The sequence below is a fragment of the Pleurodeles waltl genome, chromosome 8 (assembly GCF_031143425.1).
Source record: "Pleurodeles waltl isolate 20211129_DDA chromosome 8, aPleWal1.hap1.20221129, whole genome shotgun sequence".
In the NCBI taxonomy this organism is placed as follows: Eukaryota; Metazoa; Chordata; class Amphibia; order Caudata; family Salamandridae; genus Pleurodeles; species Pleurodeles waltl.
In genome coordinates this window covers 537,841,754-537,859,217 of record NC_090447.1, presented here as the reverse complement: position 1 = coordinate 537,859,217, position 17,464 = coordinate 537,841,754, and the positions used below count along the sequence as shown (strand labels likewise).

The following is a 17,464-nucleotide window of genomic DNA, read 5'->3' as shown; positions in this document are numbered from 1 at the left end:
CCTTGTTGATGGAGAAAAGCTAAGCAGCTTCAGCAGGAGGAACCTGAAATTCAGACTCTTTTCTGGATCTTCTTCCACAAGTCCTATTTTGGGTTTGCAGTGTCTACAAACCTGGTCCAAGGATCCAAAAGCTCTGAGTTCTTCCTTGGGAGTTGGAACTACAATTCCCAGAATGCAACTGGTCAGAATCCTATAAAGGTTACTAGACACTGATCAGCTGGGCTCTTCTTGTAAGACTTCATGCAGGGGACTCTTGGTAGCTCCTTTGTACCTGTTGCTTACAGGGAGTCCACTCTTGGATCTTTAGAAGCAAGGCAAAGTCCTTTTTGTGGTGAAGCCCAGAGTGTGTAGCTGGTGCAGTCCTTGTGGGTGCAGTCCTTCAGGTGCAGACCAGGGGTTCAGCAAGGCAGTCATCCTTCTTCTGAGTTTCTTCCAGCTGGGATCTAAGTTGCTCTTTCATATGAATGCATGCTCCTGGGATCGCAAGCAGGGGAGCAACTCTGAACAATGGGGTTCAGGGTGCCACCCTCTGGGGTGACCACTTCCTGCTAAGAGTGGCAAAAATCAATCCCAGAATGCCACAGAAGAGTGCATCTACAGCCAATGCCTTAGCCAACTTTGCTACATCTAACAAACTGGAAATTAACATCAGCAAATCAAAAACCATGTCCATGTGGAACACCTTTGGCCCTGCCCTCAACCTTAAGTTAGATAATATAAAGTTAGAGGAAGTCAGCCACTATAAATACTTACCTAACAAAGACAATAAATTGAATTTTTCAGTGCACAAACAATACATTATATAGAAATGTAAAGCTCTGACTTTTGCCTTCTGTGCCCTCTCTAGGAAGTTGAATGGGCCGTCTTTGAAGCCACTAATGTCTGTTATGTCAGCAAAAATGTTTCCAACAATAACATATGGGAGTGCTGCATTGCACGGGAAAGACTCGTCAATCTTGGACCAGCAACAAATTAAAATTTACAAGAGTGTTTTTTGTATGCCTCCACATGCATCACCATCACAGGTCGGACTAGAATTTGGCCTTAAGGAGCAGCAGCTAGTAAGAAAGTTTCACACGATCAAAACCTGGTTTAAAATTAAGGAAAATATACAAGTCCATTTGTTCTTGCACTATGGCACTCTCTGCCACAAAAATCCAAACTCAACAAATAGTGGGTATTTACAACGCTCCCTTCAAGAAACACACACATCACATTTATGGAACTCTAACCTATCATATCCCCTTTTTTGCTGTGCACTAAACAGAGTAGCCAAGTTGCAGTCTTTGCTGGATGACAAGTGTAAATTTGTGGCCCGGTCGCACGCCTGGATGGTTATGCATAACTATGTTTGAATGCAGCATTATCTGGTTCATCTGAAACATCAATTGCTTGCCTTATGATTAAGGTGTCATTGGCAGACCAGCCCGCATGGAAGAATGGTGGTGAGACGTCATGTAGACTGTGTGCTGCTGTGACTGAGGTCATCGTTCATTTGATTTGTATTTGTCCAGCTCTAAGAGAAGCTCGGCTCCAATTGCTGAAACCTGCTTTTGTTCTTCTAGGGGTTCGTTCCTAGTAGCTGGAAGTAATGAAAGTTTGGGATCCGGCTGACCCGCAGAAAAACTGTAAACTGGTGATATTTTTAACTATGCACGCAAAGACTCTCACAGGCCGCTTATGACCTCTCAACAAGCCTCTTTTGCACTGATCAGGTATGATTTTGAAGGCATAGTATTATGAAGTATGTTCAGCAAAGGCTGTGCACATTATAATTTTATTGGTATGCAATTCCATAGCACTTTATAATTAGCACCTTACAATGATTTTATTACCTCTCAATAGCCTCAGAAAACTTTATGCAATGTGGTATAATCACTTTTTACAAGAACATAGCACTTCATAGTTTAATGGATTCAAGCCATACATTATTTTATAATGATTTTACACTTGTGAAAGTTTTAGAAAACTTACATAATGTGTTACAAACATGTTCTGCAAGGATGTTGGAGTCCCTGTTGAACTGTGATTTCAAGTCCGTAGTAGCCTGAAGAAGTTTATGTATTGAGTGCTTTGCTAAGATTTTAATTAACCATGCAAATAAAGTATTCTAGCAATCCCAGAAAGCACTAGTTCACAAAAATACAAAACAGAGAAAATCTCTCCTGGGGGATTAGATCTGGCTAACCCCACCCACTGGTGTGGCTAAGTTTCTCTAACACACCCCATCCAGCCCCTCTGGTAATTCAATTACAGGGCTCCTATCTGGCTGGGAGTGCAGGAGATGGGGGAAGTCTGCGTTCTGTCCCAAGTGGCTTTCCCTTCTTTAAAGACCAATGTGGCTGCTCTCCCCCATCCTGTTCTACCACCTGCTGAGGCAGATCTCATCCCACCAGATGCTTCCTTTGTTTCAGCCCAGGCCACTTCACACCTCATCAAGGCAGTCTGGCTCAGGCTGCCAGAGGCTGACCAATCAGAGAAGGGCACTACAGTACTGAAGTTGGTAATTTTTATCAAGAGTTTTAAGACTCTTTCCCTGTCAAGTTATAATAAATTCAACAGTAGCAAGTTGTTATATTTATTATAACTTTTTATTTGATATTACACGTGCAATATTTAGCTCCTTCCTATGGAAAATAAAACTTTATTATGTTAGAATAAAGTCTCTCCATGTTAGCCTACGAAGCCCATTCTCTACAATGGAGAAAAACAAATCTGGCTACTTTTTCCCTCATCAGGGCATATAAAACATATTTTATAAATTCCCTGCTTATAGTTACACTGCACAAGACCCTGGTGACACTTAGGGCGTACCTTAGGAGTGCCTTATTTGTAAAAATAAGGTAGCTTAGGACTTTGGAACTACTTTTAACTTTAACTTAAAAACAGCCAACAAGGCAGGCCTGCTTTTAAAATGACAATGAGCAACAGAGCAGTGCACCCATGGGTGTACTTCCTATGCTGGGGTCCCTAAACCTACATGGCCTACCAAATACCAGGGACTTATAGGTAGGTTTGTACAGCCAATTATAATTAGCCTAATTTTCATAAACCATTTTAATCAGATCACAAGCCCTGGGGCTGTTTAGCAATGCCCAGGGCACCATCAGAGTCAGAAAAACACCAGTATGAGTGAAAAATGGGGGCAAAAAGTTAGGGGGCTTCTGCAATCAGCCCAGTTTTCCCACAGGTGGCTTCTGCAAAAGCCCAGTTTTCTCACAGTGCGATCAGGGGAACTCTAGAGCAGAGGTCTTCAAACTGGGGGGTGGGCCCCCCTAGGGGGGCCTCAAGTGATCCCAGGGGGGGCCCCAGACTCTGGCCAAAATAAATATTATACAAATAACAGGCCTCTGTTTTAATCAGAAGCATGTTATTGAAGTTTTAAGAAGGTAACAGTACTTAACTGCAATGTTTAAATAGGTTTAGACATATTTAAACATTGCCATGTTTATAAAATAATTGTGAAAAATTCTGAGGGGGGCCCAATGAATTTTATTTTTCAACTGGGGGGGCGCGGCATTAAAAAGTTTGAAGACCTCTGCTCTAGAGTCCTGTGTTGCAGAGCTTAAAGCAGGTCACTGGGTTTGAAACTCTGATGATACAATGTCAAACGATAGATCAAGCTATGAGAAGCTGCTGGTCAAGAATGAATGACTCTGGATTCCATGCAACATTGTATTGGGCTGTATGCCACAATAGTGTGACTGTAAAATCAACCTGCCCAAATATTGTATCTATGATCTTGACTACCTAAATGTAAGAATGCACATAGAGGTATAGATTTACTATTCTTATCTCCTCATCTGCATATCATGGAAAAAGCATTTTGGCAGCTTGAATTTAAAATCACATAATGTGCACATAATGTGCAGGCATTTCTTGAGTGAGTTGGTTCAATGAGCAAAACATGATTCCAACACTATACTGATATAGACATAGAGTAGCATTCAGTTATGCAGATGTTTGGACATTGGGTTAAGGATAGTGTATTGGACTTGATCCAATTATATTTTTCCAGATCTTGCCTCGCCCAGAAGATTACCATAAAGCTTGGCGCTACTACAAAGGTCCCTTAACTGTACATGGTCCTTTGACCCTGTTGGTTCATGCATACTGCGTCAGTCTTTAGAATTATGCACATAATGCAGATAATAATCAGCTAATCCTGCATTGCATCTTTTTCACTTGGGAATGCCTTATTAACATCACTAACTAGAGGCAGAATAATTAATTTAAATGAATCCCACCAAGACTTGGTGCCATATCTAGTATTTGGTTGAGAGAGTACAGTTCGTCAAGGTGGGGGAGGACATTACATCTTCCGCTTCCACTACTGTCCACCAGCGGTAATATCTGTACCTTGGAAGAAACTGCTGTCAAGGCAGTCCCTGTTAAGATACAAAACGTTTAGTGGATGGCCGCCATAGATTCTTACAGCTATTTACCAAATCTTACTAAGGATTTTGTTTTTCAAAAACAAACTGCCAAAGTGGAAGTTTATTTTTCAAAAACAGATAACAAATGTCCCAGACACCCGTGGAGTTTTTGCCTCGGGGGCAGGTCAATATTTGTTTTTTAACTCTCCATCCGCAGAAGGTTTTGCTGAGCAGTAATGGACAGAAAAAAGGACATCACCCTGTCTCTTCTACATAGAATGGGTGATGTAATGCCCTTCCTCTGATGACCACTACTACATCTAGCCATCAGAGGACGCTTTCCATTGACAGAGTCAATCATCTACAGAAAGCTAGCAATCCTACTAATCCTAAATAGGTTTATCAGACAGGGTGCTATGTCACAGTTGTGATGAAATAGACTGTTTGACAAACTCTAAATTGGGACATAACATCTTATTAGTAGGATGCTATCTTTGCTTTCAGACATTGGGCCTCAGTCATTTGGGATGTATTGAACACCAGCAATACAAGAAAATAACCTATGAATGCCGTTGGATTCTATTCCAGTGTATGTATGAATTTTGTGCTCTATAAAACATAGCATTTTGCAACATGGCACTACATTTTTCTTCTTAGAAACGTAGCCTGCACAAAAAGACGGATTTGTAGAGAAGCTTCCTATCTCTCTGACGTTCCCTCTAGCAAGTTTATCCATTGCCTGCAACACTTAATTTTAGCTGCTGGTTCCTGGTGCTCAGCACTTAATTGTCAACATTGGCACTTTTGACAGCTACCAGATGGTGGCACACTTTGTGTAATTTAAAGATGAACAAAACAACCATTATTTTTTAATTCAATAAACATTAAAAACTACTGATACCTGCCTCCCAAGACATTCTCATGGCTTTGGGGGCCTCGAACAGTTTGAATTGTCAAACGACTAGCAGTGTGTTGGTAAGTAGTTGTGTACGTGCTGTCAATGGCAGCACTGGCCATGGCAATGAGTGGTGCAAGGCTGCAGTGGCCTTGTGACGATGGCCCTAGCACTTAATTTGTACAAATTAAGCACAGGTTGCATGTTTCTTTCATCTGATTTCAAGCTTTTTCAAATGTAGTGTTATGACCAGAGCTGTTTATATAACTGGAGAGCTAGGTCCAAATAACCGCCTCAGGTCAACATCCTGTGATTTTGGGCAAATCACTTAAATTCCCCCTTCCTAAAACAAAACAATTAAGCTAACCTGTGTTATATAACCGGTGCTCTTGTAAAGTGCTCCAATTGCCTAGAGCTAGGTTTTGTTTATATAACAGTACCAAAAAAACTTTTGCAATCAAGAAAGATCCACCAACCCAAGTAGACCGGACAAACATACATGAGCAGTGAGGGGAGTGCACAGTGCACTCCCAGTGCTACTCGTCACTCCACATGCCCCACCATTTGAAAAGTAAAGGATAATAAACATTGGCCCATATTTATACTCCCTTTGCGTCAGATTAGCGCCATTTTTTTTACGCCATTCCGGCGCAAACTTAACATCATATTTATATTTTGACGCTAGACCTGTCTGATGTCAAAATACCCGAGTGTGCGTCATTTTCTGGATGCGTGAAACCACCTTTCGTCAGTGAGATGTAAGGTAGGTGTTCCCGTCTAAAAAATGACTTAAACCCCCGTGCGCCATATTTATCCAACCGGGCAAAAATGGCGCACGGCTGGGAGGCAGAGCTGGAAAATGACGCAAATCCTGATTAGCCTGGATCAGGGCAGGCATTAAAATGGGGCAAACACGCCACTACTGAAGAAAAACTCACACAATCAACATCATTGCTCAAGCAGGACGACATGGAGCTGATAATCATGCAGCATGCACGAAGGCGCAGAGCACAGGAGCAACAGCAGCAGCTACCACCACACCAACATGGACCCCAAAGCCAACGCAGAAGGCAAGAGAGGATATTCAGGACCAGGACAACCCTTCAGGGCCTCAGGGAACATGATATCATCCAGAGGTACAGACTAAACTGGCAAGCCATACAGCAGCTGCTGTGCCACATTGAGCCACAGTTGGCAGCCAGCTTGCAGACACCCCACATCATTCCACTGGAGACCAAGCTGCTAGCTGTCCTGCACATGGTGGCAAGTGGCTCATTTCAAACTACTGGTGCCCTGGTTGCCGGGATCTCACAGCCGTCATTCTCCGCCTTCCTTCCCAAGGTACTTGATGCCATCATCTCCCTCACATCAGCTTCCCCAACACACAGCAGAAGCAGCAGGAGACCAAACAGGGGTTTTATCAAATTAATGGCTTCCTGCACGTGCTTGGTGCCATTGACTGCACATATGTCCGGATTGCGCCACCTGCTGCAACTGAGCACCGATACTGCAGCAGGAAGCACACACACTCCATCAATGTGCAGGCCATTGTGGATCACCAAGGATTGTTCACCAACATCATGGCAAAGTATCCTAGGAGTGTACATGATTCATTCATCTTCCGCCACAGCACCATCAATCAGCACCTCCAGGATGGATGATATGGCAATGGCCTTCTTGTTGGTAAGTACAGAAACCTAGTAATTTACACACAGCACAGCAACCATGTAGGACACACCACACATACACCACTACATTGACATGTGGCCAGGAAGACACTGAGGTGTGACACTGGTAGTCATGTTTGATATCCTGACCCAATGGGATACACACCTATGGACAAATGACAGATGCAAATAACAATAGATGCCACTCTAGAGCCACACAGGTCCAACCTAAAACCACACAGTGACAATGACATGGCCTTAACTGACAGTACAACTTGGAAGATGAACCTTTCAATATCACATAAGGCTACAGTCAATCCCACACACTTCCAAGCAATACGTCCTGTGTAAGGGGTGTGTAATGTGTGTTTCTGCAGGTCAAACACCATGAGACAGATAGCATGATGACGCTGACTCAAATAAAGGTGACTTGGAATTATTGAGGCAGTACCAACATCTCACATCACTCCTGTGGTGACATTACCAGCTAACAATAAGGAAGTGGACTGTGCTATAAAAAAATGTGGATGTGACACTAATGCAAAGTGCACACTGCTACACATACTGATTGAGACAATTCCCCATATACATAACAGATGTACAGGGAGATGGACCTTCCTACACTAAAACCTTCACCCCTACAACCAAGTTAGCCAGCTCACTTGGAGCAAGTTCAGCAGTGTAGGTGCACGGTTGCACATGAGCCAACTGGGTGAGGGAACAAAAATAGGTTTGCATACAACTTGTCACACATGGGATAGTTGTGCATTGTCAATAGTGAACACTTCAGTGCTGCCAAAGTATGGAGATGTGTTGTGCATTGTCACCTCGCCAAATCAAAGGGGCTCACTGTTGAATTTCACCTGCAATTACATATGTATAATTGGATGGGATGTCCAGGCCACATAGTGCAACCATGTTACCATCACATTGGAATCTATTGTGTGTGTGGAAGTATCATGTCACCTCCAGTGAATGCACACGGACACATCTTTCCCACTACATGACGCATGGGAGATACACACTGAACTGAAAGTTTCTAAATACACCACAGATATCAGGTCAAGCAGCCAAACACCAGTTTTGCTAGTCAAACAATCCAATGCAGAAAGAACATCACAGAAGCCTAGGATCCCACACAAGACCATAAACACATATGAGTCACAGACAACACAATATAACAACTGCCATGCAAAGTGACAATCACGGTGCAACCGACAACAAAATACTTACCCACATTTTCGCTTTTAGCTGATCAGGGTTACGGGATCCAGCCATGAATCATGACCCCATTTGCCAACCCAAGCACAGCAGCAGAGCATGCCTATAATGAGGCACATCGTAGGACATGCACCATAGTTGAGCAGACTTTTGGCATCCTGAAGTCCAGATTCAGGTACCCGGACATCACCGGAGGCAGCCTCCTATATTGCCCTGAAATGGTCTGCAAGATCATTTTGACCTGTGCCATCCTGCACAACATTTGTGTGAGGAGGAACATCCCCCTCTATGAAACGGAACAACAAATGCCTGAAGAGGAGGAAGAGGAGGAGGAGGATGCTGTCCGGGAAAATGAGGGGGAACATTCTAACACAGCTGCAGGAATGCGTCGCAGACAACAGATCGTACAGAACATTTTCTAACTATAGTCACTATCACCACTTTGTTATCATATGGAATTAAACACCTCACTTCATCACTAATTATTTATGCATCACATGATCTCTAGGAATCATAATCAGAGTATTGCCTCATGGAGCATTGCAGAAATACAAATGTGCATATTTCAGATGCCACATCACATTTGATGGGTATGAATGTACAGCAAACATCACACACAGTTTTAATGAAATACGTCCTGTCTATTTCACATTTGAAGGGCAATATCATAGGACTACAGCTATGAGACACATCCATGTTGCCAACATGGTCCATTGCAGCATATGACGCACAACTAAGACACCATCGATATTATGGTAAAAAAGTGCATCATACATGAGGCAGTGGATGTGCAATTGTATTGGTAACAGGGATGTATGACCAGACCCTTGACAGCAGTAAGAGTGACATCAGCTGTCTCTGTAAGGAGCATGTGTGACAACAAGTGCATCAAACCTGAAAATGTATAGCACAAGTGCCCCAGGTATGACAAGCATTGCTCACAAGACAAGCCCTGTGCAGACCATCCAAGGTAATAAGTCCTGCCACTGCCATGTTTTAAGTCTCTGCCCACCCTTCTCTAGGGGGTCCTGTAAATTGACTATCTGTACCCTGAGAATCAACATCTACACTCACCCAGACTCCCATTCTGACTCCTGTGTGCTTCCCTCTTCAGAATGGCATGCCATAGTTCTAGTTCATCAGTCTGCATGGACTTCAGGTCCTATAATGCACTGCCTGGTAGTTGGTAAGACCTGTAATCTGCCGTCCATTGCTTCCCATATGAAAGGTCCGGTTGACCCTTTGAACTTGATTCTCAACTCCTGACAGAGCCCTCATCCTGTTAGCCAGACCTCCAGTATTTGCGTTAACCAGAGACGTTCCCTTTGGCTACATTTGCCTCATAGTTGGTTTCCATGCCCTCTATTTCCTCTTGGGTTATTGTGTCTGGTAGGTCTACGATGAATCCTCAAATGTATAGTATAGTTTAATTTGTTTACTTATTGTATTGTGTTCTGGGACATGTATTCAAATGGGCTAATCCAGCCCCCATCCCTTGTCTGTTTTTGCATGTATTCATTAGTGCCCAACAGTGACAGTATGCCATGGCTGTATGCATGGATTTGGTACTGTGCCTCCAGCCCAACAAACAAGGGCTGCTAATGTGTATGTAAGGACAAAACATGTTTGTGCCCTGATGGTTTAGACACAGACTCACTTCTGCTGCTACCTTTTGATGGGGCTTGCGTGGTGACTAGCTGTGAGATTAATCAGCACAAAGGCACTGATGTTCCCTGTTGCAGTGTACAAATGTAGTGATGAAACCTGCCTGTTTTTCTATTACTGATCCATAACGTATTTGGGGCACAAAAAGGTTGCTCTGTCGTCAGCCATCTGAAATTTCTGCTGTGCCATAGCTGCCTTATCCCATGTATGCCATTAGGTGATATTTGCCTTTTGGTCAAATCTGCTTTGAAGGATACTCTGTTAATTCAAGGGTTGGCTCCACGGACTCATGACTAGACCTGCACATAACTGTGACACCACGGAGGCCAGTACTGACAGAGGGTACACATGGCCACACACTTGAACTGGACACCTTTGTGCAATGAACCACTGGAAATATGTGAACACATGCAGCATGGTCTGCTGGTCCTCCACAGCCACAGGAGAAACATAGGTCATTTACATGAGTCAAACTGTGGTGTACATAACAATTTTATGATTAGATCCGAGACTCTGTGTCACAAACACTGTACCTACCTAGCATGTTCAAATGCCTGACTCATGGGTAGTATTCACACAAGTGACCATGAAGTGGTAGCCAACATTTCATGACATGTGAGGGGTAACATATCTGACATAGCCATTATCAGCTGTCCTCATCTTTCTGGTGAATAGTTAGTCATGGGAAATGTATTGTCCCCAATGTCAAGCAAGGAAACACAGCATAAGAGGCAACAGATATTACAAACACACATCATGACTGATGTACCTCATTGAATGGTATCTGATGGTTATGCCCATTTGTAACACATTCATACATGCACATTACGCCAAATGTTTTGCATGCCGTTCCCAGAGAGGCACACAAATAATTCGAACAGACAATTCACACACATAAACACACAGGCCATGAGTCTTTTTTTTAGTAGCATAGCCTTGCTGTCCTCTATTGATGCAACACCTGCTCAAACTTGAAAAATCCTATTTTATTTCCAAAGTTTGTACTGCTGTTGCATCAGTTAAGAGAGCTAATCCTGCACATCAACATGAGTATTATGGGCTGCAGTAGTATGGTCTGCCACATGTGCCCAAACAATAGAACACACAATGCAGGTCATACCATCCTATCTTTGTTTAGATATAGGGGGTTATTCTAACTTTGGAGGAGGTGTTAATCCGTCCCAAAAGTGACGGAAAAGTGACGGATTTACCACCAGCCATATTACGAGTCCATTATATCCTATGGAACTCGTAATACGGCTGGTGGTATATCCGTCACTTTACCGTCACTTTTGGGACGGATTAACACTCCTCCAAAGTTAGAATAACCCCCATAGGCTGCATGCATGTTGTAAATGGAAAAATCACTCAAACACAGTTTAAGACAGAATTTTTTACACAAATGCATAAAAAAGACGCATATGCGTTAAAAATGATGCTTACGCACATTATACATCAATTGGTCCCTAGTGTTAATTCCACCAACGCACCCCAGGCATGCGGTTATCCATTGAAAATGTACTGATCCTTGAGTGCGTGTGAATTCTCATGCATATGCGTCAAAAAATATTGACACAAACCCCGTAAGCATCATAAATTTACACACAAGACAAAAAACGGGCTGCAATTGAGACAGGAAGTGATGTAATAGGATATCCTGTTTGCAGAAATGGTACAGTGGGTGTACTTTCACTTTCACTTTGCAGTCTGTGATTATTCTAGAGTGTGTGGCTGTGTTTTGACTTGTCTCTCTGTGAAAATTGTGAATTGTCTCCTGTGTGCTCTTTATATTGTCTTTTGGTGTTTTGTAAGTGTCTTTGGTATCCTGTGTAAGTGTATTTTTGTCATTTATTGTATTTAGATTTGTCTTTGTACTGTTGGGAGTCTGTTTGTGGGAAATATTAGTTGGGGTAGTGTTGGGCTGTCTGTGGGTTAGATAGGTTTCCTTTTCCTACCTCCTTTACCTGTTTTTCCCTCTTCACCTTTAACATTTCTTATTTTGTTGAGATGTTGGGAGGGCCACTGCTGGGGCAAAGGGTTGAAGAGGAGCTAGGGGCAATTGTTTGGCTGGTGTGCCACTTCCTCCCCCTGATGTTGGAGTCTGGGGGGCGTGTGATACAGGGGTATCATATGGAGGCAAGAAGACTGAGGTGGGCAAAGGTGCTGTTCCACCTGAGGCGCATATTCAACAGCCAGTGCAATGACCACCAGCTAAAGCATCGCTGGGCTGACCTGGAGGCCCGAGAGCAGGACCTGCTGGACCACCTGGGTGTGGTGATTGGTGGCCCTGTTGGTGAGTACCAAATTGACCAATCTGTACAGTGCAATGCTCTGGAGTGACAGTAGCAGATGTTTTGACACGCTGCATGCAATGTTTGTGGACATGTGGAATGCAAGTTGAACAAACTGTGGTCCTGACTCATAGTCATTTGTTGACGCAAAAGCCGCACAAACTTACAAAATACAATTGTATTTTGTAATTTTGTGCCGCTTTTGCATCAATAGATGACGGTAATGCGGCGCAAAAAAAAGTATAAATCAGGGTCTGTGAGTGTACCAGGAATGGGATGTATTTCACATGGTAATACATGGAAACAATGTAGTCCCCAGTTTTGTGGAACCATGTCCGAAAAGTATTCAGGGCCATACTTTCCAAGCTCTTCATAACCTTTGCTATTATCTTAGGCCCATATTTCTACTTTGTTTGTGCTGCATTTGTGTAATTTCTGGACGTAAAAGTATCGCACACTTGCTACATTCAAATATATTTTGCTAATTGCCATAGCTGTAGCGTCAACAAATGAAGCAAATGCAACACAAAATAAATTACACATCTGGCCCTAAGTTCACTGTTTCTATGTGTTTACGACTGGACAGATAATCATTCACATGGCCAAACCCAAATGGGCCATGATGGTACCAGATTGCATTAACACAAAACAGGTTCATCTTGTGGGTTTTTGGAGTAGGCGTTGAAATCCTATCATTGAGTAGCAGGCCCAACAAAATTTTTGGACTGGGCGCAATTGCTGGGACTGAGCTAGTGCAGTTACCATCTGTGTCACTTTGGTGCCAACCCATTTTCTAAACTGAAAGGGTCATCATGGGTTCCCTACTCTTTGTGAATGCATGGTCACAAACTATTTTTGAGCATGATGTTGTGCAAAGGACCACTGACTGCTTCCATGATACTATTTTAGTGAAGAAATAGGTTGTTATTTTACTTTTGGTACACCCCTGCTGATATATTACAGCATTTCTACAAATGTTAACTTCTCAGTATGAAGGCAGTCACAGACATGGTGGTCTGCTAAGATCACGCAGGCCAGCATTCCTGTGAGTGCCGCCATTCCCAAGGTGCTTTCAAATAGAGACCTACCTCATCATGATTGCAGAAGTAGGACACTTGCTGCCCCATTTCTTATTAGCTGACAGTGTCAGTTCGGTTGTACCACCACTGATCACCCAACTTGGCAAATATAAGTTGCTGATTCTGGAAATGTGTGATTTACAATACCTGATATAGGTACACAGGGCCCAGAGTAACACATTTCAGGTGCAATGACTACACCAGTGCCAATGCATTCTGTCAACGATGATCAACTAAGACACTGTCAGCATACAGTATATTGCTGTTTTGAATCAGAAAGGTGCTGAATCGGAAAGGTGGCCAATCCATGTTTAGCGTAACATTGTCATCAAGTAACACACAGGATCCCTGCCATCATGTTGTCATAGGGGGCATATACGACTTAGGGTACACTGCCAATGTGGCATATGTAACCTACACACAACACTGGCACACCTATTATGGACCACTGAAAGCATAATATTTCCGGAAAGCTAATCAACCCACATGACCATCAAACAGTTACTCATTGTCCCTTGATGCACAAGCCACAATACCTGAGTCACTGGTATTGCAGTGTACCAGGAATGTGGCATTGCATGTGTCTCCCAATTACAAAGGATTTAGGCCCTCATTACGACCTTGGCGGGCGACTGAAGCCGCCCGCCAAAATCGGACCGCCGGGCGGCCGCCAATGCAGCCACACTCCCGCCGTGGCCATTATGAGATCCCCGCTGAGCCGGCGGGCAGAAACCAGGTTTCCGCCCGCAAGCCCGGCGGGGATCTCATCCACAACACAGGAGCTGGCTCCAAATGGAGCCGGCGGTGTTGCGGCCGTGCAACGGGTGCAGCTGCACCCGTTGTGTGTGAAAATCTGCACGGGACCCTGTCAGGGGGCCCCAGCGACTCCCCGTAACGCCAGCCTTTTCCTGGCGCTTCAAACCACCAGGAAAAGGCTGGCGGTAGGGGGACTCGTAATCCCCTGGGCAGCGCTGCCCTGGCGGATTAAAACTGCCGGGGCCATTGTGGCGGGAAACCGCCGGCCCAGGCGGGGCGACTGCGGCGCTTCCGCCGCAGTCGTAATATCCTGGGAAGCACCGCCAGCCTGTTGGCGGTGCTTCCGTCAAAACAGCCCTGGCGGTCTTGGACCGCCAGGGTTGTAATGACCCCCTAAATGGAGTACCCTCTGGAATGTATTAAGCACAAAATTGAGTAATCATGTTCGGCACCACATGATTGTAAGGGCCTGGGCATGTGTGCATATTTGTGTCTGTCACTCACTGGAATGACAGTGTCAATGCATGTTTGCAGTGGTATGTCTGCTGGGGTGTCTACATGCCTGATGTGCAGCTCTATCATATAAAATGTCACACACAGTAATTTGTTGTTCCAACTTTTGTATAGTGAGCAGACATTGAGCACATATCACCCTTCCATGTTTTACAGGTGGATCAGCCCCAGACACAATAGGTGAAGTGGCTCGATTCGAGGACCCAGACATATCCAGTAAGTGTTATTTTGTTTGTCCTGTGTTGTGTTTGCAGCTGTTGTGTGATTGACTCTGTGTGTTGGACTCATTGCAAGATATCATGAGCTGGCATGTGATCTGATATGTGACTTGACTGGAGGTTGACATATTGTGTCATGGAAGAGTTTAACATTCACTGACAGAGAGTCATATATTGGGAGTCAAGTGCTGCGCAAAAGGCATGGGCAGGTAAACAAGGTGATTTCTTGCCACATGTATGCCAAAATTTGATTTGGAGGTGGCCAGTGTCATAATATAGTCAGCAAGTCACACCCTAATTCACACAGAACAGTGATGCATCCGTTTTACACACCAACGTGCGTATCCCTGTTAAGTAATGAACATGTAGGACTGTATGAGTGACTTTCCCGCAGCATCTAACTCCACATGTTGTACTCCATTTACGTGGCACTTCAGTGAAATGTCATAGGTGTGCATGCAGGTCAAGGCCAGATGGGTGCTTGAATCAATGTGGTTGTTTTTGGAAATGTGTCAGTGAGATCTGATGTTGATGGTTGTCCGCAAATAGAAACATGAATGTAGATGTGATTGTCCAATGGTTGACTCAATGCTAATTAGCAGGCCTCCTTATCTGTGGTTGACTGACTTAACCCATGTACAGCTGTACAAAGCTTTGTGGTTGTCCTTGATGTTTGAAAATATGTGTTGCATGTCCATCCCCCCCGAGACACAGGGTTAGGGATAGAAAATAAATGTAGCTAGGTGTGATGGTCACAGTGTAGATGACAGACATGTAATTCAAGCATTCATGTGTGCCAAACTACAATGTCCCCTTATGATTACCAACTGCATACCGTCCTGGCAGTTCCATAAACAAATCACAGGTCTTGTGTGTCTTGAATTTGATCCAGAAAATAGGGATTAGTTGGCTGGCACATGGTGAGTACTTGCAGAATTTGCAATGTGGCAAATAGCACTACAAATATGCACAGATCATTTAATTAAGTACACACCTTGTTGTGCATTGCTGTGCTGTTAGATTGTTGATGGGTAGGCTGCGTTGGCATGTCATTCCCTTAGAGATATTCTATCATCTGTACTGTGATTTGGACTGCATGTGCTATTTTTGAGGAAGTGTTAGAATATCATCTGTACATGTATCACACAATGATGTCACTAGTGTTTGCCTGTTTCTATTTTTACAGCCGCCAACATGAATACCCAGGAAATATGTGAAATTCAGAGGCAGGCAGTGCAGTACCGCCACATCCTCGATGTGAAGGCTGGGTTCCGTAGTATGGCTAGGGGATATCGTCATGAGAGAGCCACAGGGGCATGGAGGACATTTAGCCAAGGGGGTCCAGCATTGGCCACAACTGCCTCCACCACAACAGCTCAGACCACAGTGGACACTGGGATGACAGCCACTCCAGCTGGTCCCTCGACCTCATCAGCCCAAGGCCCACAGCAGCACCTTCTGCATCTCCACCTTCAACCACGGCACCAGCACCTGCTACAACAAGTGCTACCCATACGACCCCAGCCGCAGTAATGGACATACCAGAGTTCAGAACCCTACAACGTGACACGCAACGTAAGTTGCGCCGCATGGACACTCTGCAGCAGGAGGTGGCCCTCAATAGCAGGAGACTGCGCAGGGTTAAGAAAATCCTGAGGAGGGCCAATTTGTGAACTTATTGATCCTCACCCCTAATTCCGTCCCCTCCCTCCTCTTTCCTCGTACTTTTCTTTAGTGTGTTTAGGGGCTTAGTGTTAGGTTAGATTAGGCTGTTAGTTTAGTTAGGATAAGTGGGTTGGGGAGAGGGGGAGTTATATTATTACATGTTTGTTTGTGGGTGGGTGGGTGGGGGATGATGTTGGGGTTTATGTGTATTAAAACATTTTTTATAAAACAAAAAAATATATATTTGTTTAGGATAAGTTATTATATGTTTAGGTTAGTGTATGTTGTCCTACACGTGTCCCGTCATATAAGGGGGGGTGGAGGGGTTGATGTTTAGAGTGTTTAGTTACATGTGGTAAGTAAGTTTAGCTTAGGGGAGTTAGGACCAGTTGTGGGTAATGTATAGTTAGGATAGGTTAGTTTAGATGTTTACCATAGTTTAAGTTTTCTTTCATACAGATATAATAAAGTTTGGTGTACTCCTTTACAGTATGTGTCATATGCTTGGGGATCAGAGCCTTTGCATGAGTGTACAGTGTCAAATTTGTATTTGCATGTGTGTTCCATCCTGCATTCACATCCCATTCTAGACATGGTTATTCCCACTTCCACATGAGCTGTCGCATTTGCAACCACAACAAAGCTACTTCTCTATGCATCTGCCATCCATTTCACTCACTACTCAAGGTAACCATGGTTCCCAATGTGTTGTAAAGGTTGGTGTGATTTTCAAACTGTCATCGCTTGAGTCCTGTGTTGGAATTTTGGGCACTGTGGGACGTCTGCCTCCGTCATGTGAACTCTGAGAAACTCAGTGGTGTCATAATCTTATGAAGTTCAGTATACATAAATCACACCTATGATTTCTTACATTGTACTCCCAGGTGACATTATTGTCCATACACTCGTTCACATCCATTCCTGCTGCATGGTGTGGGTGTGGGATTAAAGTTTAGAGTCAGATGTCACATACATAATGATTGTCTTGAAGGGAATGTGGGCCACATTGAGTGTAATCTTGTGCATACTTTGGACCTGACATATTCATTTCTACACAGCAGTATACTGTTTGTGATCCTTTAACTTCAGAAATAAGCCAAAGGTAGCACAGATGATGA

At 43.8% G+C, this 17,464-nt stretch overlaps 1 protein-coding gene across 1 annotated transcript in view; it reads right to left on the bottom strand.

Moving 5' to 3' along the window:
* Positions 1 to 17,464, bottom strand: part of LOC138249537 (2-oxoglutarate receptor 1-like) — a 189,373-nt gene that overhangs the window by 81,372 nt on the left and 90,537 nt on the right. The window lies entirely within an intron of this gene.